We start from the raw sequence: 26,840 nt of genomic DNA, 5'->3' as shown, positions 1-26,840 counted from the left end.
ACAAGGGGACAATAAAGCTTAGTTAAACAGCTCACATAACAGCTAGGGGCTGCTCACATTCTTGGCACAGTACCATGCCCAGAACTCAGAGGCAGAGCGGGCACTGCATACATACAAACATATATATATACGTGTGAATGTGAGGCCCCTAAAGTTCTGGTATTATATTTATTATATAGTGCTGGTATTGAATTATTTATGTCTAGATTGATGCTTATCTTTATTGAATGCAGGCTAAGGGTGGAAGATCAGGAAATTCAAGGGGTAAAATGGAAACAGCATTTATTTTCATGTATCAGTTAGCAGCCAGGCAGTCCTGAGGATAAATAAATCCATGCTGTATGTTTTGTAGGAGATGACGCAGATCCCTAAATGTACAGTGCCCCCCCTCATACACGCTGTGAGTCACACAATGTATAATATAGGCAGTGTATGTCTGCAGTACACTGGCTTTCTGTATGAGAATGTGATGCCTTGTGTAAGGAAGCGAGTGAGGCAGGGAGGGGGAGCGGGCCATTGAGGAGGAGCCTGCTGTAGGACCAGTGCAATGCTGTATGTGACTGGAAGTGAGTGTGTGCTGAGCGACGACGCCAGTTTAGCATTGAGTGAAAGCCATCAGACAGGCGGGGGCGGCTCGCTGTCACGGTGGATGTAGGCATATTATGTAGTGAACAACACATTGCACGCAGGAACTGGATGTCTCGGCTCTTCTGTACAGACACAAAAGTGGCGCATTTTCATTTACTTGACTGAAAGAAGGACACATGGAATTGACATGGTGACAGAACCTCAGCATTTAGTGGACCACGGCATCAATGAGGTGAGCGCTAAGTTTTGGTACCTGGGGATATGCTAACCGTGACTGCTTCTTCTCCCCATTTTTAGAAGGACTCTTCCCTCAGTTATTGTTGTTCATTTTCATCAGAATTAATGGTTCATCTCTATGAACGTCCATAGTATGCCATTCCCTAGTACTGGACAAATAAGCATCCTTATATAAGTTTACCTTTATATTGCGGTGCATTGCTCATACAATCCATGAATACACTGCAGTTACCTTTGTTAGTGGCGTCAGATTGGGAATGTGAGAAGGAAACATGGAATAATGTCATGTTTTACACTGCAGGAGTTGGGTCTGAATCTCCTGTTTACCATCTCATTCCACATCCATTTCTAAAAAACAGAGTGGTCTCCTCTTCTGCCATCACCCCCTCCCTGCTGCTCAGATCCACCTTCTTCCCCTGCCTACCTTGGTACACTGTGTACTGTGTACTGTGTACAAGATGTTTGCTCTAAGGATATCTGTGTTTTACACTTGGACTTTGTCATTTTCTGCTGTGTGGAAGGTGTTATTTAGTAGATTGTGGAGACATATCGACTTTTACCATATGGGTGTGTGGACTTATTTTTCCCTCTGTACTACAGTATGTGAGCAGCATCTAAATCTGCAGAAAATGTCTGAATATTAGACATTTGTTTATTTCACTTGTAGTAGACGCCAGCTATTAACATATATCTTATCATGAAGGCTAATACTGAGTGTTACATAGTAAGCTTAGTTGGACATGTGGACATTTCATAATACCTGGAATTGTAATCTTATATTTCCTTTAAATATGTAAAACCTAATATTGCATCCCACAGTAAATGATGTAGTATACTGGTTTGTGTGGGCCTGGAGTCCAGTAAACACACTTGTTGAACTCCTGGGTGCCACTCATGCACACATATGCTCTAGTTCTCCTATGTACCTGCATAGGGAGTGTATGTACTTGCATATACTTGGAATCATATGATAAACTACTATAAGTTAATATTGCATTGCAAATCCTCAAATTATTGCAACTCTTACATGTACAATCAACACCTATGAGAATGTACAGGCCTTGTCTTTTCTTTTTCAGTGTTTGCAAGTTTCTTTAAAATTATTCTTTTTTGCACATATGGAAGCATCGTTTAAAGAAGTACATTTGTGGCCTTACAACAATACATAATGTACTATTATTGTACTAACAGACCGGATTATATTTAACTTTCTGGGATATCTTGTATCATAAAATCCAGTTCCCTTTTTCTGTAGAACATATGTTGACTGATTTGCAGCCACAATCCTGGCTGCCCTTCTTCTGGAATAAAGGTTGTTTGTAAGCCATAAATGCTATGCGACTCATCTGAAGGTGAGCAGAGCAACTCATAAAAGTTATGTAGAGAAGGTAAATAAATGACACATACGTTTATTAGAAGCCTCCAAAACATCAAATTGATGGACTATCTTAAAGCCCTTTGAGTATAACATGTTGTTGGTTCTTAGACCACCTTTGATAGTGACTATTGTATACGAGCACATCCCACAAAAACCCAGTTGTCTAGCCATCATAATTTGTTTCATACTTGACTATTGTTCTGCCTTCAAAAACAGTTCAAACTATGGAACTGACTGTGCATCTACTACCTAATGTGCCCCACGTATTGACAGGTGATTGTACTTCACCTTCCTGTTGACCCGGTTTTTATGTCTGGCTGGAGTATAATAATAAAAAAAAATAATGTTTTTTTTTTTAACAATTTTACAACTTTCCTGCTTCAAACAGTAAAGAGTTAAATGGTTTCTCATACAAATTTTTGTTTCTATGCATATGTATATATATATATATATATTTCAAGGTGTCCAACACCGAAACGTCGCTACCCCTTTCAATAAAAATCACTGACGTTTGATTTGAACCTTGGAGTGCTGCCCGCCTTTTCCATTCGTACATATATATATATATATATATATATATATATATATATATATATATATTCCAAAAAGTAGCCACAGAATATATGCAGTATAAACATTGGATTGGAGAAGTAGGGAAGGATGATTCAGGATGAGGCCGCAGTCACACAATGCTCTTGGATCGTATTTTAAAACGCATTTCAAGCAATTCAAATGCAATTCAAAATGAGATTCAAGCTCATCATGTGAATGTGATGACAGCAGAAACAAAAAGAAAGACCCCCAATGGCTTCACACTCATCCATAATGAATGATTTCAACCGGTTATTACTGCTATTAACCTTGTTAATGTGACACGAGAAACTGTGTTACTTAATGGCCACAGACAGAGATCACTGAAAACATAGGTCTTTATTGTTGAACTTTTTCGGTTGTTATCAGATGCAGCTATTGGAAATACCATAATGTTGCTTATATATCCAACAGATGAACAACCGATCAATAGGAGCACTGAATACAGATCAATGCAAAAAAAGCCTGATTGTTAATAGTCTTTTTTTAGATTATGTTGTAATCATCTAGAATGAAAACCTTCACAAATCATGAAACAAATCATTGTGTGATCATAACATTGCCTGTAATTTCATATATTCGAGTAGGAGGAATATTTAAGCAAACGTGTCACCAGTCGCATGGCTGGTTAACCCACAAACATACTTTATAGGGGCTTTTTAGTGTTGTCCAGGCATGTCCTTATAATTCTTCAAAGCTGGCTTTATATTGAAAAATAAACTTATATTCACGAACAGTTATCAGTCAGGGGTTTGGGTTCGCTCTAGAGGAGTCAAGGGCTCACCCACCCTCCAGGCCTCTGCGTCATGAACACCTCCTCTTTCCCTCTATCGAGCTACCGGCTCTGCCTCCTATATCTCCTGCACCTCCCTTTCCTTCAGCACTCTTGTATAAAATCTCGCACATGTAGTGCGCTTCTTATCTCACCTCCAACCCTACGTGCATCCGGAGGGAGAAACGTGCACTGCATATGCACAAGATTTCAAACAAGAGAGGATAGGGAAGTGCAGAAGGAGGCTCGAGTGATGGAAGGAGGCATGGTTTCCATGACGCAGTGGCCTTGAGGATGGTTGAGCGCTTGACTCGTCTAACCCCGAACCGCAACCCCCTTGACTGGTACCTGTCAGCGAATATATATTTCAGCGTAAAGCCAGATTTGAAGCATTATAAGGACATGCCTGGACAACACTTAATAGTCCCTATAATGAATGTGTATGGGCTTACCAGCCGTTTGGCTGATGACAGGTTCGCTTTAAAAAAAACTATGCTCTATACTCTACAATACAGGGCATTGTTGGAGCTGATCCCACTCTGGAAAACCAGGCCCAGCATATAATCCTGTGAGTCTTGTTCCTTTTTTGGATAATTGGAGTGATTTTCACTTCTTTCATGGTACTGCCAGGGATACTGTAGCAGAGTAAAACAATTTGCATGTATTAATCTGGAAAGAAACAGTGGTGGATAGTGTCTACAGTGGGATAGCCCCTGTATGTGAAAAGGGCTCACCAATAACTTCTTAGCAAAGTGACTGTACCCAGAGAAGGTTATAGAAAGGGTTGAATTCCTGATACAGTTTGATTCTGCTTATTTATTACAATTATGAAGGCTTCATTGTGCTTGTATTTGCACCTAAAAAGTCACATATCTGTAATTTCACTATTTTTTGTGCCACAAATTGTTCTTAGGTGCAGAAACAAGTAAAACCCTTGTTTTTAGTTGAATCACAATGTTTAGCTGCAACCCCCACTAATACTGCCACCTTATCATCACTCTCGCAGTTACCCCACTCACCATAAGTCCACATCATCCATCTTTATTAATCATATTCCATCTCTTGATAACACATACATAATATTTAATTGGCTTTGTAAATAGTCTGAATGTAATTTAAATCTTACATTTACGCTAAATATAATACACTATTAAAATATAACAGTAACAATTGGGGTCGCCTTGCTTACACCCCCGTCCAGCTGCTAACGCCAATATGGCTCCATCTTGCTGTGTTTTTCAGATTTTACATCAATAGTAAGGTAATGAGTTAATTTGTTACAAGGGTTGTGTTAATGTATCTCTTTTATTGCTAACTGACAGAATAGATGATATTTTATGTTGTAGAAAGAGCTGTGCAACAAAACCAGTATAGCAGGATCTAATATCACCTCTTGATAGACAAAAAGTATATATCTGAAAGCAAACTGAAGTGACCTCCTGTCTGCAGAACAGGAATAAGTAGAGCTACACAGTTCACTTGGAGCCATCTGCTCTATGGTATTCAATCTAATATGGCTGATGGTTTGAGAAACATAACTTATCATGATCTTACCAGAAGTGCATTTTCAAGTTGACTTAAAGAGGGCCTGTCACCCATAAAAAACTGCTTGCTTTATCGGAACCTTCCAATAAAACTAGCTGACACTGCTGCACATTACAATAGGAACGCCGGACTGCGCTCAAAGCAGGGGGCGGAGTAGGAGGCAAAGCCCGCCTATGTAGTGGGAAGGGGGGTCCGGGGGAGAAGCAGTGCCTCGGACCGCCCCCTCATGAATATGCCGGACTGCTGTGCGTTGCGTTCCTATTGTACTGCTCAGAAGTGTCTGCTAGCTTTATCGGAGAGTTCTGATAAAGCTAGCAGTTTATCACTGCTAAAAATGGCCTAGTGCTAGGAGCTGCTTACCTTAGTAAGCAGCTCCTAGTGCCTTTTTTATGGGTGACAGGTCCTCTTAAAGTCAGCAAACAAAAGTACTGTTAACAGCTTATAGGAGCCTGAAGAAAGTATGACCCACCCCTCCATATGGTATTCTTATAAGGAACTAATAGATGGAATGCTCATTTATGTTGTTTTTATTATTGATATATTATGTGTCGTTCCAATATTAACACATACCTCCCAACCTTTGTGGAGGCGAAAAGGGGACAAAAGATGTGGTGCGTCTCAAGTGGATTTTTTTGCCCTGTATTTTGTCCTGCCCCTTACTCCACCCCCACACAGTATAAATCCCCCCTTAGTGCCCCCCATCTCCTGCTCACATTGTGCCGCTTATAGCTCCCTGTTACATTGTGGCCCAAGTGATAATGCAGACAGCTGACGGTTCTCTGCATTATCACTGTATTCAATTCTATAAAGCACCCACTATCTGGGTCTGCGAGAGAAAGATGGAAATCCAGGACTGTCCTACCGGACCTGGGGCGTTTGGGAGGTATGTTAACGCGAAAAATATTGTACATTGCTAGAAAATAAAACCTCTTTCTAGCTTTTAGTGGTTATGGAGATCCAGTAGATCATCAGCAAGAGAAATTGTAGGTGAAATCTAAATCCAATCTTAGCACACTCTATTAAATACAGAAGACTTTCTTGTCCTACATGCACAATGAGACATGTGTTCAGTAATTAGATCTAAGTAGTTTAGCAGTTAGTAAATTGTCTGTGAAATATAAACTGTCATGGACCGACCACGGTGCCAGGACGGCATTCCGTTCATCATAGTAATAAATATGAAGGGGCTTCTCCTTTACCATAAAACAGCAGCTCCAAACTTTGTTACAGACTGTATTTGAGATGCAGAGTCCCAGCAGCCATGGCTGTATCTTTATTGGAGCTCCTGCTCCAGGCTCCACATTGGCTGTAACACATAAATCGGAGATGATGTTGTGAGGTAGGACTCTACCCTGTTTTTTTGTAGGAATTCGCCACACATTATATCAGGCAACTTATACTGGTCCATTGGTCATGCACTAGAGTACCAAAAACACAAGAATTATGCATTAAAACGTAACTGGAAAGTTACATTGATTTTACCTAATTATTATATGTGATTCCCCCATTGGAAACAAACAGAACGATGCCTACTTTGTGCTGTTCACCCTTTTTTTCCAAAGTTATGGCATTTTCTGTTCTGAAAGTGTTTGACAAAAATATTTCTTGCTAGAGGTGAAGTGGGCGTAGACTATTGTCTGTCTATGTCCTTAAGCTGAGGCTAGTTAGCTTTCCCACAGATCCCATGATGCCTTGCGTTCTCTCTCAAAGTAATTTAGCATTAAATCCATTTAGTTTCCACACGAGTAAACCCACTGATCACTGCACAGTTTACATGCAGGATGTATATAGTGACTAGCCTGGCAGCTTCCATCACATGGAGGAGCAGGGAACATGTAATATGTGGAAGAAATCATAGGAAAACAGTTACATTAAGTCTATAGTCTGTACTGTGCACCGTGGTTGGTGCACTGTGGTTGGTCCATGAAATCTGTCTAGTATGCGGTTTAATTTACAAAGATCCGAGGGGGAAGCAGCATGAGGATAGAGGCAGAAAATGTACTGTTAAATCAAAGACTGGGTTGGAGGAACAGGGGAGATCTTGTACCTCACTATTCTGTGCAGGAGACATCTGTATCCACTGTTTTGAAATCATCATGCTCTGCTACATACACAGAAAGCTCTGACACATGACCTTGTTTGAGGATAAAGGCTGGGAGGTAACTACAGCAATAGCAGTCATAGCAGCTGCTATAGGACCCACAGTGTCAGGGGGCCCCAGCATCTGACCTGATACACTACAGAATGGAGGACTTGCACCACATATTATGCACATATAATGCATTATGTACTGAATAATATAACAGTGTTCTTCTTTCATAGTACACAGTATGAATCAGCAGCTCAGATAAGAAATGTTGGGGGAGAGGGAGGGGCAAGCAGAATGGCAAAACTAGTAATCTCTCATCTATAATTTCTTTTGTATATCTTACCTCTGTGGTCAGCAACTACTGGGACAGATCTGGGTCTATAAATGTACATATCAATGCATAATTACGCCCCTGGATAAAGGTAGAGTTATTAATCTTTGTTTGAGCAAGAATAGTGTATGGTGTGAATTATTTAAGATACAATGATCATTTGGAAGAAAGAGCAGAAACCAAGAACGACATAATAATTGGTCCCTTCAATGGTAGTCTACCAGCATGTGTTAAAGGGAACCTGTCATCAGGAGCCCATTTTCTGGTTCCCCCATGTCCCCATAGAGAATAGTGTACACATTGCCAAAGAGTTTTTATAGTAAAACTGGCTTTTTCCAAAAAAAAAAAGGCGAGTTAGTATGCAGAACTGCATCCTTAGTCTCATGTACGACGTCCTGAGGTGGGAAGTGAAGAAGGGAGAGAAGATATGGGGGACATTGTATTTTTGGCCATGTGTACACTATTCTCTATGGGGACATGGGGGAGCCAGAAAAAGGGCTCCCGATGACAGGTGCCCTTTAAGCTAAGAGCAGAGTCACTGTGCTCCATTACACGGACAGTATTAAATGGTCAAGGACTTTCACTCTTTCAATAGTCATGTTGAATAAGTAGATTTCCGAGACTGGCAAGGTTCTGGTTTATATGTGTCCTTGTTTTTGTACTTGTTTTGTTGTATGAGAAAATTGAAAATGGTTTTGGAGGTCAATAAAAAGATCTGATTAAAAAATGCTTGAGTCCAACCACTTCAACAGAACAGTAAGTTATTAGCTCTCTGGGTGGCTCTGCAAATATGTTCACCGCTGCTTCAACCTCCATTTGACAAATATTAAAAGGAGTCTTACTGGAAGTTTTGACCACAGGACGCTGCAGACTGTGTTAGGCAGCAGCTTGAGAGCTGCCCTGTTTAATCAGAGTTCTTAGATCTCTGCATTCAAACTGTTCCACATCCCCTACCCTCTTCTGTAATATCCAACCAAAATCCTGCTACAGTTGTTACTCAGAGCAAAGGGTAGGGACGGACTGTGGAGAATTTCATTTAAGAGATCTTACACACTAGTGCACCTGATTGCTCCAAATCCAGCTACAATCCTGGAACATAAATGCATTTTACAGTCCTGCTGCTCCTGACAACGCACCAAATATCACTATTGCTGCTACCCAACACTGCCTGCAACTTTTTATGTTCAAAACCACTGGCAGACTGTTTTTATTATTTTATCTATAGTGGCTTAATTGTCCATTAAAGTAAAGATGGAAGTGTTTATAAAGTCTTTATTAGTAGGTTGCACTGTTAACAGAATTCTCAACTTGTATTGAGAACGTGAAAGTTTTGTATATCTGTAGCTTCCTGCTAATGGGACCTAAAAGCACACATGGGTAATTTTGTTGATTTGACCTCTCTAAGCTTCTCTCACCCCTGCTGAGATACATGGACATTAATAACAAAGTGTCAGGAATGCATCCACCTCTCTCATTAAGTCTTGACACATTTCAATGTATCCTGCATAACTTGCTGTACCCTGCAAAGAGATGTCAACAAAGTTTAGCTGCTTGGGTTACGTGTGGAGTAGATAGCAGAGTTGCTCAAAGGTGCTACATTACTGAGGGCACATATAGGTCTCCCTATCACCTATAACAGTGGTGGCGAACCTATGGCACGGGTGCCAGAGGTGGCACTCAGAGCCCTTTCTGTGGGCACTCAGGCCATCGCTCCAGGACAGAGTTCACCAAACAGGACTAAATCCCCCGTCATCCTGTTGGACCAACCATTCTTCCTGTACACAGAGACCCTGGAGAGAAGCTACAATGATGGTCTCAATTTGCCCTCCTTCTTTCAACTGTATTGCTGGCCTCAGGAGGCCGATACAATAAAAAGATGTGGAAGAGAAGGTTACAATGAGTTACTGCTTAAAAAGACATGTTGGCACTTTGGTTGTTGTTTTGGGCACTCTGTCTCTAAAAGGTTTGCCATCACTGCCCTATAAAGAGAGGAAATCAAACGGAATCAAAACTTCGGACAGTTAAAGGAGGGAAGTCCAATGAAATTTGCCTTTGAATATATTCATATTACTGCTAACCATAGGTCTCAAAATGGTGTTATTTTAACCCTTCCTGATTTCCCAATTTAGAAGATTTCCCACTGAGGAACCAATGATCTCTGTGTTGTACTATGTTTCTGACCCTGAATGAGAGTTGGAGAAATCCATCTCACAGAAGCAACCCTTTTCAAATGCACACATTTCTGTAGAAGAAATGTCTGGCTGGTGTCATTCTTGCATCATGTGGCACTAATCTGTAATGGAAGTAAGTTACACACCTATAGCTTTGTATAACGCATGACCACAGTCTCATATGTCTGTGTTGCCAGTCATTGCCTAGCATCTTAATTGCCCGTGTAATGTAATCTGTCCTTGTATGACAGAGAGTAAAACATGTATTACAAATATCATTTCTCAGCTTCCCTCCAGAAACTGCTGCATGTCACAGGTCAAGGCACAGGCTTCTTTACAGCCACTTTACTGCCACTCATTGTGGAAAACAGCAATATTCTGATTGATTGGCTGAATAGTAGTCCGCTGTGCGTGCACAGAAGTCAGTTTTCAGCTAGGGTTTCCTAGGTACTTACCATTGCAGCCAAACATTATTCCATTTATTTATTTGGGACCTTTATGCTTTTTATGCTTTAGGTAAAATGAATGGTTTTTCCAGGGGACAATCTGTTCCAGCTCACATAATATAGATGTAGAAATTCCACAGTGAAGGCGGCCATAAAAGCGCTGTCAAGTCCTATTTTGCTCAAGGCATTGAAACTCTTGATAAACTGCTCTGTCAGTGTGCACATGACTTTAAACATCAGCATATATATAACAGAGCATTTGCTTAGTTTGACTGCCTCTGCTAAAAGCTAAGCACAAGAAACTTACTCTGAATCAATATTGCATTTCACAGGGTTTTTTATTTTCTTGCAAACTCTGTAAGCAATTGCCTTGTGTAGACAATCTTTACTTTAGTTTGTTGGTGTGTGCAAAATCCACATTCACTGGCTGCTGTACAGTGGTGATATATGAGCCCAAACATACACACATTTGTGGAAATTACTATGGCAGCTCCGACCCGGCGTAGATTTGTTTAAAACGGTTTTTAAAAAGTACACTGGCACGTAGCAGGAACGGCCCGATCCCACTTACTCCGTCTGTGGTCGCATCCCTTTGTGTGTTTCCTTCATGCCCACATGGCGTGGAGGTGGCATAGTCACAATAATAATAGCAGTGCGCAAGAATTTGCATTTATTTCAGTGCTTCTACACCAGAAACTGAGGCACCAGAAGAACTGGTTATTTTCTTGAATTACTATCACAATTTTAATTATTTTACAATTTTCCTAAAGCTTTCTCATTAGCGGCAAGATTACACTTAGGCTACATTCACACACATGTATGGGGGGCGTATATACGGCTGACGTATGTACGGCCTATATAAGTCCCCCATACACTTCTATGGGCTCACGGCCCTGTACGGGAGCGGTATGGTGCCGCACCGTACCGCTCCGTAGCCCTGGAAAAGATAGGACATGTCTAAATGCCTTGGGTTAGCCTGCATATTTCAAGCAACTATAAAATCTTTATGGAGATACCTTGATTATCCCCAAGATATTGAAGATGTTTAAGCTTAAAAGGATCAGACATGTTCAATGCCCCATCCCTTGATACCCTAGGACAGTGGTGGCAAACCTATGGCACGCGTGCCAGAGAGCCCTCTCTGTGGGCACGCGCACCATCTCCACTGCTGTCTCTATAGAACTGGCCAGGCAGGAAAAGCTGCCGATCCCCAAGAGCTCCAGTGATCTCTCTTACTGTGGGCTGCATCAGACCTGCTCTGTGCTCAACAGTGCTGCCTAGAGACACAGCAGCAGGTCAGTGCCCGCCCCTCCACTCCCCCCCCCTCCCCCTGCAGCCCGGGAACACATGCAGAGTGAGAGAGAGAACTGCTCAAGCACACAGCAGCTGGTGCCCAGTGAGTACAGAGAAGAGCAGGAGGGAGCAGGCAGGTGCTGCTCTGTGTGTATTACACAGGCAGCAGGCAGGCAGCTTTGGGACACTAAACAACTATAGGTCCTTATTGTTTAGTGTCCCAAACTGCCCTGTATGACAGATGTCTGTGACCATATATATACATATATGTATGTATGTGGCAACAGACATGTGTCATATGTGGTGATTTGATGGTAAATTCACCTGCCTGATTCCATGTAGATTTGCTGTTCAGTGCACCCACCCTCCACCCTACAACATACACATTACCCTACACAGCCCCTGCCGAATTCAACAATCCTTCATATTGCCCCTGTATGGGAGTAGTGTCCCTCGCTGGATGGGGGTAGTGTTCCTCGCTGGATGGGGTAGTGTCCCTCGCTGGATGGGGGTAGTGTCCCCCGCTGTATTTGCTTCTGCTTTGTGATATAATTGCTGATGTTGGACTTTCTTTAGTGGTCTGTTTATTATCATTATGGTGGTATTTATCTTGTTGTACTGGTAATGGTCATCATGTGGTATCATGTATGTCCCTTATAGAGTGGTATGGTGTGATTTTAGGCTAAATAGACGTGTTGGCACTTTGCGATGATTACATGGACTTTGGTTTGGAGTTTGGGCACTTGGTCTCTAAAAGGTTAGCCATCACTGCCCTAGGAGATGAGCTGCTACCATAAGTGTCTGGCAATGGCTTATTCTGATCTTCCTTGTTCAATACCAAACCTAGCGTGTATTTGTAAGGTGTATCGCTGACTAAAAACATGCACTGGAGTGACTGCTGGCCAAACCTTTGGCCTACAATGGTGGCATCCAGGCATTCCAAGTGTTCAGGGCCTGATATTGATTCTCAGTGTTACCATGCTTACTACTTCTGTCTATTGTGACTCCTGACCATTTTGTTGCTTACTTATTTAGTACCTCACTCTTATCTTGCATCTGACTCGGTTTGTTGACATTGCCTTAAATTTGTCTGTCTTGTGTGCATTTACCAGTGTAGGGACTACCGCTCAGTTGCCACCTTTAGCACGCTGCCATCAAGTAGACAGTGGTTGTAGGAAGCATAGGACTCATACCTTTTCACCCCTGTCACTGCAATGCTGTTGTTAATTTACTACACACGTTGATGTGGTCAAGTAACCTCCATATTCTGTTTAGCCCAGTGATGCCCTATGTCTATATCTGCTAAATTCAATTTATTTCATTTATATACAAAGTAAACCCCTTTAAAGGAAACCTACCACTTTATAATGGCAGTTATAACCCTCAAATACCTTGCACCAGCTCAGGGTGAGCTGATGCCGGAGCATATCTTAATTATTTGCAAAAACTGCCGTATTCCTTATTAAACTGTTTTATTCTTTATATTTCAACCACTCTTTGCCACACCATGATACGTGCTCGGCCCACCATGTGCGCGACCATGCGCGTGCCTGATTAGGAGGTGCCAGAGAGCCGGTGACGTCACGAGCTCTCGGGCACACTCGCGCCTGCGCTACTTCGCGCGTGAAACCGGCAAGGATAAAAATTTTAATTTGCGCAGGCGCCGAAGCGTGGTTTAAATATAAAGAATAAAACAGTTTAATAAGGAATACGGCAGTTTCTGCAAATAATGAAGATATGCTCTGGCATCAGCTCAATCTGAGCTGGTGCAAGGTATTTGAGGGTTATAACTGCCATTATAAAGTGGTAGGTAGGTTTCCTTTAAAGAGTGATATTCATATCCATGTTGTCTATGGCTGTGAAATAATGAAGCTGCTTCATCATAAAGGAGATATTAGAAAATAATTCTTACATAAGGATGTTGAAAAATCAAACAGGAAAGTTTCTCAAGATTGTGGTACATACCTTATTTAGAGTCAATTCTCTCAGCCATAATTTTCTGCTGTGTATTGCTGCATTCTAATAATTCATTGTTAAAGGGGTATTCCCATTTTGGCAAATTTATGTTATTGTTTGTATTATAAAAAACTACACAATATTCTGATATACTTTCTGTATCAATTCCTCACAGTTTTCTTGATCTCTGCTTTCTATCATCATATAGGAAGTTTCTAGGTTTACTTTCGGTGGACAGAAATCTGACCATGGTCACACAGGTGTACAGCTCATTAGTATCATAGAGAGTAATCAGAGCTGTGTGATATAACGAGCCATGCACCTGTGTGAACATGGTCAGATTTCTGTCCACTGGAAAAAACAATGAAGTTTCCTATAGAATGACAGAAAGCAGAAATCTAGATAACAGTGAGGAATTGATACAAAAGTAAATTGAAATATTGTATAACTTTTAATCACACAAACAATAACATTTATTTACTAAAATGGAAATAGCCCTTTAATGCTGGAATTATTATGTTACATAAATGTGAGCACATTTATTCTTGAAGTATACTAGTAAATTAATATATGTAATATATATATATATATACATATATATATATATATATATTATATGTTATACTATATTTTATAAATAATATATATATATATATATATATATACATATATATACAGTATATGTAAATTTAATTGACTGCATTAATAATGTTGTATTGATCCTTACAATCAGAGATCGCGATAACGCCTCTACAAGCGTCTATGACGCATGCAGAGGCTGATTTACTCTCCAAAAAAGGCGCTGGCTCTGGGCAGTAGCGATGTGCAGCTGCCGCCTGCTAGTGTGTAAGGAGCTGAGCGGACAGCAGAGCGCACAGAGCAGTCACGTGCACCCCGACCCACTACACTGCAGCCGGTCACTGTCTCCTCTAAGCTGCCGTGTCCTGTGTCATTTAACATATAGGGAGCAGCAGGGGAATCACATTACACTAAAAGGGGGCGGGGCAAGGCACAGGCAGGAGGACAGGACATGTGACCTTTACTGGGGTCTCTGCTCCTCCTCCCCTCCTGACCCGTCTCTCTAGTTCTAATATATACAGCTGCACATGCGCACTAGCAGACTTGGCAAAGTCTGAGAGAAATGAGGAGAGTGGAGGAGCCTTTGATTCCAAAGGTGTTTGTTGTCATCTGTGGTGGGGGTCCTGTGCCTGCTGTGGTGGTGGTCCTGTGCCTGCTGTGGTGGTCCTGTGCCTACTGTGGTGGTCTCACAGGTTTGTGTTATTGACCTATTCCCAGGGAGTTCAATTGATGAATAGTGATTACCTGAGCCTGACATAACATGTATTCAATAAGGTACAAAATAGTTATGATTGACGTTCTATGCATGGGTGGACTGCATGGGACACAGGAGGTGACAGTGATCTTGCAATGGTCACAAGAGCTTACAATCTATGAGGAGGGGGGGCACAGGAGGTGACAATGCTTGTTCAATGGTCACAAGAGCTTACAATCTGAGAAGGAGGAGGGGACACAGGAGGTGACAGTCCTTATACAATGGTCACAAGAGCTTACAATCTATGAGAAGGAGGAGGGGACACAGGAGATGACAGTGCTTGCGCAATGGTCACAAGAGCTTACAATCTATGAGAAGGAGGAGGGGACACAGGAGGTGACAGTGCTTGTGCAATGGTCACAAGAGCTTACAATCTATGAGAAGGAGGAGGGGACACAGGAGGTGACAGTGCTTGTCCAATGGTCACAAGAGCTTACAATCTATGAGAAGGATGAGGGGACACAGGAGGTGACAGCGCTTGTACAATGGTCACAAGAGCTTACAATCTATGAGGAGAATGAGACACAGGAGGTGACAGTGCTTGTTCAATGGTCACAAGAGCTTACAATCTATGAGGAGGATGAGACACAGGAGGTGACATTGCTTGTTCAATGGTCACAAGAGCTTACAATCTATGAGAAGGAGGAGGGGACACAGGAGGTGACAGTGCTTGTGCAATGGTCACAAGAGCTTACAATCTATGAGAAGGAGGAGGGGACACAGGAGGTGACAGTGCTTGTCCAATGGTCACAAGAGCTTACAATCTATGAGAAGGAGGAGGGGACACAGGAGGTGACAGTGCTTGTTCAATGGTCACAGGAGCTTACAATCTATGAGGAGGATGAGGGGACACAGGAGGTGACAGCGCTTGTACAATGGTCACAAGAGCTTACAATCTATGAGGAGAATGAGACACAGGAGGTGACAGTGCTTGTTCAATGGTCACAAGAGCTTACAATCTATGAGGAGGATGAGACACAGGAGGTGACATTGCTTGTTCAATGGTCACAAGAGCTTACAATCTATGAGAAGGAGGAGGGGACACAGGAGATGACAGTGCTTGTGCAATGGTCACAAGAGCTTACAATCTATGAGAAGGAGGAGGGGACACAGGAGGTGACAGTGCTTGTGCAATGGTCACAAGAGCTTACAATCTATGAGAAGGAGGATGGGACACAGGAGGTGACAGTGCTTGTCCAATGGTCACAAGAGCTTACAATCTATGAGAAGGAGGAGGGGACACAGGAGGTGACAGTGCTTGTTCAATGGTCACAGGAGCTTACAATCTATGAGGAGGATGAGGGGACACAGGAGGTGACAGCGCTTGTACAATGGTCACAAGAGCTTACAATCTATGAGGAGGATGAGACACAGGAGGTGACAGTGCTTGTTCAATGGTCACAAGAGCTTACAATCTATGAGGAGGATGAGACACAGGAGGTGACATTGCTTGTTCAATGGTCACAAGAGCTTACAATCTATGAGAAGGAGGAGGGGGCACAGGAGGTGACAGTGCTTGTGCAATGGTCACAAGAGCTTACAATCTATGAGAAGGAGGAGGGGACACAGGAGGTGACAGTGCTTGTGCAATGGTCACAAGAGCTTACAATCTATGAGAAGGAGGAGGGGACACAGGAGGTGACAGTGCTTGTCCAATGGTCACAAGAGCTTACAATCTATGAGGAGGAGGGGACACAGGAGGTGACAGTGCTTGTACAATGATCCAGGCATTTCAAGTAAGGGATCAAATAAATAAATACCCCAAAGACCCTAAGGCTGTGTTCACATTGTATTGAAACTCATTCTATTGTAAAAAATCCTCCCTGAACCAAAACACTTGTGCTTAGTAAGTAGCAACTTTATCGCGGCCAAATACATCTTGCTAGTTATTGAACGCAAGTGCATTGGTCAGAAGGCTTATGTTTTTGGGAAGGACTATCTAGTAAAAAATAAACAGTGTAAAAAAAAAAAAGTGTTATGCCCTCAACCCCCCAAAAATAAATTAAATAAATTTAGAGGCGCAGCCTCAGCCTCCTCAGTGTGGGGAGGTAGGGGGTTTGGGGCTGGCTATTAACTTGGAGTTATATATTTGTATTACTGAAAATTCCCTTCTCTTCCTCGGCTAAAAATACTCCTCAAAAATGGTGAGAGGAGTATTATTACCCTTCTGGAAAAATGTTAGTGCGACCTCTGCTTACAATACAACATATTTTTAGTGTTTACTGAAAGAAATACCAGGAAAACACTCTCTGCAATGTATTGAAGACAGAACCACTTTATGATAAAGGTAATCACAATTTAAGGGTGATGATACACTTGGCGTTTTGAATCCGTTTTTGGTCCGTTTTTAAGCAGTCTGTCCAAAAACACATCTGTTTTTGACCAGTTTTAATTAAGATAATTGGTAAAACCTGTCAAAAACGAATGCGTTTTTTTAACGGACTGCTTAAAAACGGGTTCAAAACGCCATGTGTGGCATCACCCTAAGGATCCCCAACAAACTCATACAGTACATTGCTTTAAATGTGCTGCTGTGTATAATCTTTTTAAAGTTTACCAACTTCCAAATCATTGAAAAGTAAAAGCATCATTGTGTAGGGCATGTTGTAGGGCATGTTGTAGGGCTTTCCCTATTGATCTGTCATTTTACAAAAAGAATGATGTTTTTATATTTATGCAAATCAACTCCTTTGTTAACCAAGACCAATGCCAAGTTTGCTGCTACACCTGTTTTTTTTCTTTTAACACCTATTCATTAAGCAAAAGTTGCTCATTCTTCATTTGCTGCTGGTTGGTGCCCGATAGTAGCAAAAGAAGAAATTGGTACACCAGCAGTCATGGCCCTGCCCCTGGTTCACTACTGGTTCATGAATTTCATGACAATATAGCCACCATTTTCTCTTGAAACAGGAAAGTTATGTTTGGAAAAACGCCCTACACAATGCTGGTTTTACTGGTCGGTGAGTCAGAAGGTGGTAGAGGTCCTTCAATAAATGACATCAATATAATGTCATTTTTTAAAATATATTTAGATTCACAATGCCAGAGAGTACATAGTCTTCAGATGTTACTGAAATTACTTGGTTGGGTTATTAGATGAACAAAAAGTGTAGGTAAACTATTACATTGTGGCTTGGGCTGTGCAGTTTAACATTTACTTTATGGCTATACCCCTACAAGAATCAGTGGAGAAGCTTCGATACTTATATAGCTGACGTGTGACATAAAGCATTCTGCGTGGTCACATTGTTCTCCTATTAGTCATCACAATAACGTAGCCATGTGGTATAATAAAGGGTGGATAGCATGAGGTAAAATTGTAGACGTTATGGTGCTTTCCTTTTTACATAATCATGTACTTCCACATGTTGCATGTGCAGTTACACCTATTATCACAGAATTTAGACAACGATTTGCATATATTGAAGCTTTGCTGTCTATAGTAAGCACAGACATTTAAGTAGAAGCCCTGAGCTCTATTCGTTCTGTCAGCATAACCATACTAAGATCAGTCATTGTTCTCCTGAATATAGGGAGCTGCTGTGAATCCTTAAAGGTAACACACCCCTCCTGGACGAGTCAGGCTCCTGTCTCTCCCCTGTCCATCCCCTCCCTCATCCTCCCCCTACTCTTACTACTTCCCTCTAATTCTTACATCCTGTTTTAAGACCCCAACATCCCTCTAGTTTACCCTCTATCTTTCTTACATCCTGTTGCTGCTCTCCCGGAGACTATCTGGGACAGCTCGTTATAATTTTCTAAACAAAATGACAGACAAGCGGATTGGTTATGTTTATAAAAAATTTATTGTTAAGCTTGCGCGACTTTCATGTACTATTCTTTTTTTTTATTGACATGTACAATGCTGCCATCTTATGTACTGATCTGTTTGTTGTCTGTCCTCAATAAACGGAATTATAAAAAAAAAGATCAGTCATTGTAGCTGAGATCACTTTATAGCCTAGAACTTGCCTGCCAGAGTGTTGTATACTTAAGACCACATTATTCATTAAGTGTTGTCATGCTAATTTATAGCAGAGATATAGTTCTAATCTAATCTATAGATCTAATACATATCCCCGTAGGCAACTCTCTAACAAATGCTTCATTCACGTCATAGCACCAGGTTCTAGATATGAATCTTAGTTTCAGGTCGGATCCTATTTTTTTTTCCCGAAACCCCTTTGACATTATCCCACATAAACTTATGAGCACTACAATTAGAACTAGATGGCACTAGTTATTTAAGCACAATGTAACTGGTTAATTTATGAACAGATGATGCTATTTCAACCTGAAAGTTTCAATATGTATATGAATATGTGTGTTACTTTTATAAAATATTTGGCTTAGGCATCGTGATCCCAGTTTTCACAGGGTCTGTTATGTCTGTCAGGTCGCATGATTGCTACACTAAATTCTCTTGAATACTCATGGAACTAAGCAAAAAAGGGCATGTGCCCACACATTCACACTGTTAAGTTGCAATTAAACTTGTTGGGAAAAAATACAATTTCTAGACTGATGCCTTTGTGTCCATCATATATTGGAAACCCTATCCATCTATCTTTCCATTTCAAAACTTTTTTTGCCTAAACTATCAGTTTTTGTCCCTTAACAAATTATGTCCTGGGATCAGTGGTAAAGAGTCCAGAGGGTGGTGTGAGGAGGACATTTCGGGCGGGATCAAGTGGTAGGTTTCCATTAAGAACACCTAACTTACAGACAACCCCTAGTTACAAACAGACCTCTGGTAATAGGTAATTTACTGTACTTTAGTCCCAGGCTACTATAAACAGCTATAACAGTTATCACAAGTGTCTGTAATGAAGCTTTATTGTTAATCCTGGTTCTTATGACAATCCAACAGTTTTAAAATACAATTGTCACAGAGACCAAAAAAAATTTGTCTGGAGTTACAATTATAAAATATACAGTTCCGACTTACATACACATTCAACCTAAGAAGAAACTTACAGAACCTATCTTGTATATAACATGGGGACTGTCTGTATCTATGTTTGCGATAATCAAAAATCAAAGATCGTGCCCTTGAAATTGAGAAAATGAGTTTGTGTCAGCCTTGTGTGCTGGCCAAAAAGAATAGAGCTGAATGCATTTCACAGAAATGATAACGTTTATAATTTTAAGGTAATCTGCAAGTTCTCTAACACTGCTGAGCCGTTGTGATCAGTGGTTGAGAGGTATTGTGTAAGTCCTTAATTCCTGTGCAACTCCATTGTTTTATTTTAGGGTGTTCTCTATATGACTCCATAATATGGCACCAAACACTAGAACACAAAAGGCCCTAATTATATGGGACCGTAAGTAACAGTCTACATGCATGTGACTATGAAAGATAAGAGCTAAGTGTGGAACCACTTTTTGTTTGCTAACAGTGGAGAATGGCTATGAAGGTGCAGCAAGAAATTTCTTTTCTCAGAATCCACCCATTGTACTAATACACAATGTTCTAGTTATTCTCGGGGCTATGTCAGGATGATGCATCTTCTAGTTGTATTCTTATAGAACCTTATCATTTGTTTTTGTCAATGACTTTTAATGGGATGTAGGAAACATGTCAGCAATGTTCTAGGCCAGAACTAAATGTCATACAGAAGTTCTTACAAGCTTAATATTGGAGTTCAAGCAACACATTTCAAATCATTAGCTACTACTAACCTTTACATTAAGGGTTAATGTGGATGCTGGTTATCTTTAGTTACAGAAATATAAAAGTCTTCTCATGGGAACCATTGTAGCTGTATTTCATAGATTGCTTTTAAAACAAGCACTATAAACTCTCTTGCTGGTTGAGTATATTTTTCCTATGGAGTCAGCAATTGTTTTATAATGTATAGTCTTCAAATATTACATCAATATGAAGTACAACTGTAAAATATATAAACTGTTGCCTAACTCTGCACTAAGCAAAAATAAGCAATTCTGTAATTCACTCTAATTAGCTATCTGCACTTGTTTAGCGGCAAGCAGAGGTTTTACCTTGTCCAAGCTACTTTCCTTTTGTCATACTTTTTGGAAACCATGGGAAACCATACAGGAGAAGATAGGAGGCTTAGTGGGAGAGGCAGTAATAGAGGAGTGCAAGAAAATAGGACCTTGAGCGATGTCACAAGCATGTGACTTATCACATGCTTCAGGCCTTCCAATTACAAACATGCTTTCCTGATTAATATGAATGCCCTCACTTGCCTCACTGCCCTTAGCACAACCAGGAAGTACCGCCCACTTCAGGAATAGCGGAATATGATTTTATAAAAAGGGATGATAGATATATGAGGCTATATCTCAGGATAGGAAGAAGTTAGAAGCATGATATAGGTATTTTTGGAATTGTTATCAAAGTCTCTCTCCAGCTGTGCTAAAATTATTTTTTATCAGTAACTTTACAGTTACTCTTTCAATATAAAAAAAAACATTGTATACTGTTTTATTTTCTATTTGATTAGTAGTTTCTCTGTAGTGATCATTTTTAAGCATGCTTCCATAATGAAAAAATAAAAGCAATGAACCTCACTGGAGTACTTATGTAAATTTACATTGGAACTAAGCTGTATACATTCCCTCACCAAATAAAATAAACATATCTGAGATCAGTCAAAGAATTCAAAAATGCTCATATGAAGCCTGACTGAAAATTACAAGACCTCAACATCATTATCAACATTATTTTCCAGGTCCCAAACGGAACAGTGATGTATTAAAGTAGTTGTCTGGGGTGAAAGGTGATTGTGATTCAAGAATGGAATTTTTTTAACCTTTATTCTTTACAATCCACACCCATTCATGACATTCTTATATTGAGCAAGCAGTAAATAGTTGTTAATCATTTTCTAATGAAACAGTTCATCAATTTTCATGTATTGTTTACAGATTACATTACACTCAAGATTTCATCTTTTATAAATCCAAAAATATTAGGTTACGTCCAAGATTATGTTTTGTATACAACAAGGATTAAACTGCTTTTTATAGACCCACATTGTTGTCATTACTATAGAGTTGAAATTACTGCAATTGTGAAGAAGCATTTTAACCTTTGAAGTTGAAGGGGGTCCTTGAGACAGAGCCATCAATATATGGCTTGAGACCTACAGTGTAGTAACTGGCATAGGTACCAGTGTATGTACTCTCTTGTACATCAATGAAGGAGTCAGGCCCAATGATCAATTATTGGAATGTTAACTGTTTCTTTGTTTTAACTCCAAAATTTACTGTTTTTGTGACAAAACTTATTAAAGTGAAAATTAGTCTGAAGTACTTTGAGGGGGGGGGGGTTGCCAGAGCACCCTTTGTCTCCTGCTCCACAACAATAACAAAGCCCTCTGCTACACTTCTAAATATCAGCACCTTCTCGCATCCTTCCCCCTTCAGCTATGTCACAACTTGGTCCAGCAAGATGTGGAGCAGGTGCCCTGCTAACACCCCTCCCCATCCCCTCAACCCTCCAAGCACTTCAGAGCCTAATTTCTATATTTCTTAAGTGAAATTTAGGCATGGAAGGAGCAGCTGGAAAATAATCACAAAGGGTGTGATGTGTGTGCCTTTGTAACATTATTATAATTTATTTATAGAGAACCATTCTAATAATAAGGGGTTCACAGGAATTATATTAAGACAAATTCAAGCACAAATACAAAACTACAGTGATCACGAAACAAGTAGAAGGAGGACCCTGCCTGTGAGGGATCACAATCTATGTGGGAGGGTTGTAGTAGGACCTAGATGTAAGGCTTAAAGTAACAGATTGTTTGGGTAGGTAAATTGTGGTGATAGATTCCCTTTAAGAACGTAGTCTCTCAGATATCTGCAGTGTAGACTTGTCCATTTTTCTCAGTGACCTAAGCTAGAAATAAAAGCTCATGGGTGCTAATGTAAGCCATTTATTTTAACAAAGAGAGTAAAGAGTTTTCTAGGACCCTGAGCAATGGATCTATTCTATTGCCATCTATTCAATGGCAAAAACCATTGTGTGGCTGCTCTCGATGCTGTAAAACACAGAAATAGGATCAAGCATTCATAGGAATTCTTTATCACTGATTACTGTTCTATTCAAATATCCTTAAAACATAAAAGATGCCAGGCTTTCAGCAACACATCGACCTGTGTAGACATGAGTTGTCAACATAAGCCTGTGTCAAAAGGACGACACAAACAAGTCCAAATTGACACATTATGTAGTGGATCCTCAGTCACTTTATGTAAAGCTTAGTTTTAACAAAGTGGTTTCCTGAGTCTCAAAAAATTTTAGCTTTTTTTCTTTATTTGCTACACCATAGCCCAAAAACTGTATCTGGTATTGCAATTCAGTGGCTTTATGTGAATGGGATTAGACAATCCTTCATATTCCTAAGCGTTTGTTTATGGATAACATCCTAGGAGCGCTGACTCCATTACCTAAGTGTCCAGTTTACAGCATCTCTGACAAGTGGATAAATCCAGATGAACTAGTAGTATTCCTTTCTTGTGTTTGAAATAATTTAAGACACTGATAAAACCACAGTTTGCACAATCCAATAGTCAGAGATATTACTGCCAATAAATATTTGGCCGGGCTCTGCTCTTTGTTTTTAGATTCCTGTAAAACTGCAAGGAAATGATTAGATAAAAGTGTTTTTCAAGTAATTGCTTTAACTTATTAAAGAGACCGCAACAATGGAAAGCAAACTGATAAATTACGGAACTCAAATACAAGGAAAAGAATCCCAAACCTAAACAGTGTTATTTATTTTATCTTATGCCATTGTTATAAGATACTGCAAAGGAAACATCATCAACTCTTTACATTCTTTAGCATTCCCTTGGAATAATAAAACTCTTTTTCAGCAATGATAAGCTGATAGAATGCAGGGTTGTCTCACTACAGGAAATGAAAATATGACTTAAAGGAACACTAGCTTCCAGTGAGTCTTATCACTGTTTACAGTTTAATGTGATATACTGGTGCCTGGGTGTGTAGCCATTGTAGATCGGGGAAATGCTGATTGTAGCTTTCCTCAATTACTTCTATTGCTTTAGTGATTGCCTGAATAATCACTACTATATCTCCTAAACATTCATGTGCATATTTATGTTAATAATAGTAGCGGCTACGGTTAAACAGCCACCTATCCGGTTTTCCCTTAGCCCCAATACATGACAAATGTCCACATTTTTTATAAATAAAAAGTACAAGTGATATTTGTAATATATATCTTTCTACACTTTAGCCTTTGTTATCCTTCTTCTCTCCCTCCTAATCCGCTTTCAACTTTGAAATGTCTCAGAATTTTTTCTTGCTTACAAGATGGACAGAACCTCGCTGCAGTTTACATAGATTACATTGAAGCTATATGCAAGGGGGAATTTATTATCATCATCATTTATCCATTTATAGAAAACCATTAATCGAAAAAGGGCTCACATACATAGCATAAAAACCAGTACAAACGACTCAAAACTAGGCTGAACTGGCACAAGTGGAGGGAGGTCCCTGCTGACATGGGAGGGTAAAAGCAGACATTAGGTGAAGGAGCATATTAATCCCTCTTAAATAGGGATTAATAGAAGTCTCTACACACTGAGGTTCATATTGCTAATGCATGACCCCAGGAGGCTGAAAGCTAATTAAAATATTTGGCAGCATCACATAGTGCTAGCAGCAAGGTTGGCAGTGGACATTTTATTTCTCCTAAGCATGGTACAGATACAGATTGTGTAAACAAGGGGACTGGGTTATTCGGTGATAGCTGTTGATCTGTGATCTTTTGAAGTAGAAAAGTACATTACGTACTGGCACTAGCCTCATTACCCTGAAGCTATAACGCTCAGTGAAAACATAGAATTAAAGGCGATTAGCAATTTGTTTGTATGGTTTCATTTTCAGCATTTAGAGCATATCTGGTAACAAAGACATATGCAAACATAGATTTATATCATGAAATACATAGTGTCGTAATTTATTTATAAGCCATTCCCCTATTTTCTGTTTATTAAAATACATAATAAGCTAGGATAATATTAATAATATTTATCATTTTTAGTATTTTATTATGTAGAGATGCTTCTCCTAACCAACATAACACGCACATAGATGTAAAATAGTGGCATGATCACCTCCTGGAAGGAAAATAATTACTAAGGCATTTCATTCCAGATTTTAGGGAGTCTGATGAATTATTGAATGGTTTCCAATCCTGGGTTAGTATTAATTAACCAAGGAAGCCACATGTGTAATGGAAGCTACCACGTCCAACAAACACAACTATATATATATCTTGCATATCTAACATTAATCTCTTTGGCTTTAAAATCTGTACTGTGACTCCCTACATACCATGTGCTATTTAATACTTAAAGGGACTGGCCACTTTTCAATAAATCTTTCCCATCAGACATATATCTGCATGTATATCTACCTGCACCATTGCCTCATTTGAGAGCTTCAGCCATTCCCTGTTCTCTCCATGTTGCTCTCTGCGTATATATACACAACTTCCTGTTTCTGACTTCTACAGTCCATCCTAATGGCATCACCCACTGTGCCTCTCTCACAGTCCGTCCCACTGACAGACACAGGGAGAGAGGAGGGGGAGAGCAGGATGAGTCATAACTTTCCTGCTTTAGTCCCTCCTATTTATTAAAGCTCAGACGTGTAAACAAAGACCCACAATTTTTGTTTGAAGACAGCACTAAAGTAAGTAGCAGGACTGCTGAATCACTTGATGCAGAGATTATTATCAAGACAGTAAAGGTACATGGGAAACATATGCAATAGAATGGCCGCTCAGGAACCTTCAGGTACAAAGATCTTGTTTGAGCTGCTACCTCAGGACCCCTTTCAAACTAGATGCTAGGAAAGTGTTTATGATTAAAATACAAATATAACTTAGTATGACCGGAGTGAGAACATTTAGTAATTCTTTTGATCCTGCAACTTTTTTTCAGCTCCCCAGTGATATATTTGGCTATGGATGAGATATTTATAGATAGAAGTATGAGAATATTACAGAAGTAAATTTTTTGTATGCTGTCAAGTAAATTTTCTGTAATATTTAATCTGGAGTCAATCTGCCGTGGTGAGAAAATCTATAAACACCAACATAGTACAGACTTCAATGTCATGTAGACAACACTAGTAGCAGTTAGGGCTTGTGTAATAAATGCTGTATACAATGATACATAGGAGAAGTTAGCAATATTAGGCAATACAATTTGGCAAACAATACATTTTTGCTGCTTGTGATCGTTCTTGTTTCTCTCTGGTACAGCTACCTCTTCTAACCATCTTTAGAAGCACCATGCAAATCTAGGCAGATGTCTACTGAGCTGAGAAGCTCCTGCTAATTTTTATTCTCTATTAGCTCAATTTAAAATGCTGTAGACAGTGGGAATATTGTGGCAGCATCACTAAATGGCTGGCATTTACCTGGACTCAGCTCTATTTCAGTACAGGAAATTCTAGGCATAATTTTGAGGCCGGCATTATTATTACTTATGCCACATTGAAATTATGAGTGTTGGTTAAAGTACAGAGAACTGGGCAATTTTTCTTCTTTTGTATACTCCTAATATAATTGGGCTGTTTTCAAGGCTATATGCGATGCTTATTTATGTGTGTTTTAAACATAATAAAGAGTGGTTACTAAAAAAAATTAACAAGTCTTTCCTTTCCACTTCCCATTTGAATACACTTGCTTTGGTTCAAAAATGCATCAAAAACTCCAACAAAAGGTGCATTTGTGATTCCAGCCTTAGCCTTTCTATACACAACCATTGTTTTTTTGTAGTAGCCCTTTTTTAACGGCCCCCACACAATCACATAATATTAAATGGAATCATCTTCATGGCCGTTGTTTACATGGCAGGTCCTGTTTCTGCCTGAATTTGTGGTCTGGGCAGTCATTCTCTGTTGTCACTGGCATGTGAACAGTGCTTACCCGCCAGGCCACAAACAAAAGCCAGGGACCCTTGCTTGCGCTCCGTGATAAGCACACAGTTATTCACATGTAGGATAATACATATTTTTCTATCAACATCTTAAAATTTTTGTATATTATGAAGGTTATATTGATTCTTATTACATGTTATATGACTACAATCATTAATTA

General features: G+C 40.0%; 1 protein-coding gene across 3 annotated transcripts in view; it reads left to right on the top strand.

Moving 5' to 3' along the window:
- The first annotated feature begins 462 nt into the window (after positions 1-462).
- Positions 463-26,840, top strand: part of PIP5K1B (phosphatidylinositol-4-phosphate 5-kinase type 1 beta) — a 100,475-nt gene continuing 74,097 nt past the window's right edge. The window contains exon 1 of one of the 3 annotated variants that reach the window (XM_072151344.1): positions 463-820. The gene's annotated coding sequence lies outside the window, so the exon portion shown is untranslated. The remainder of the gene's footprint in view (positions 821-26,840) is intronic. The other 2 variants (XM_072151354.1, XM_072151329.1) reach the window with 2 other exon arrangements.

The sequence above is a fragment of the Engystomops pustulosus genome, chromosome 1 (assembly GCF_040894005.1).
Source record: "Engystomops pustulosus chromosome 1, aEngPut4.maternal, whole genome shotgun sequence".
Taxonomy (NCBI): Eukaryota; Metazoa; Chordata; class Amphibia; order Anura; family Leptodactylidae; genus Engystomops; species Engystomops pustulosus.
This window is presented reverse-complemented; position numbering and strand designations above follow the sequence as displayed.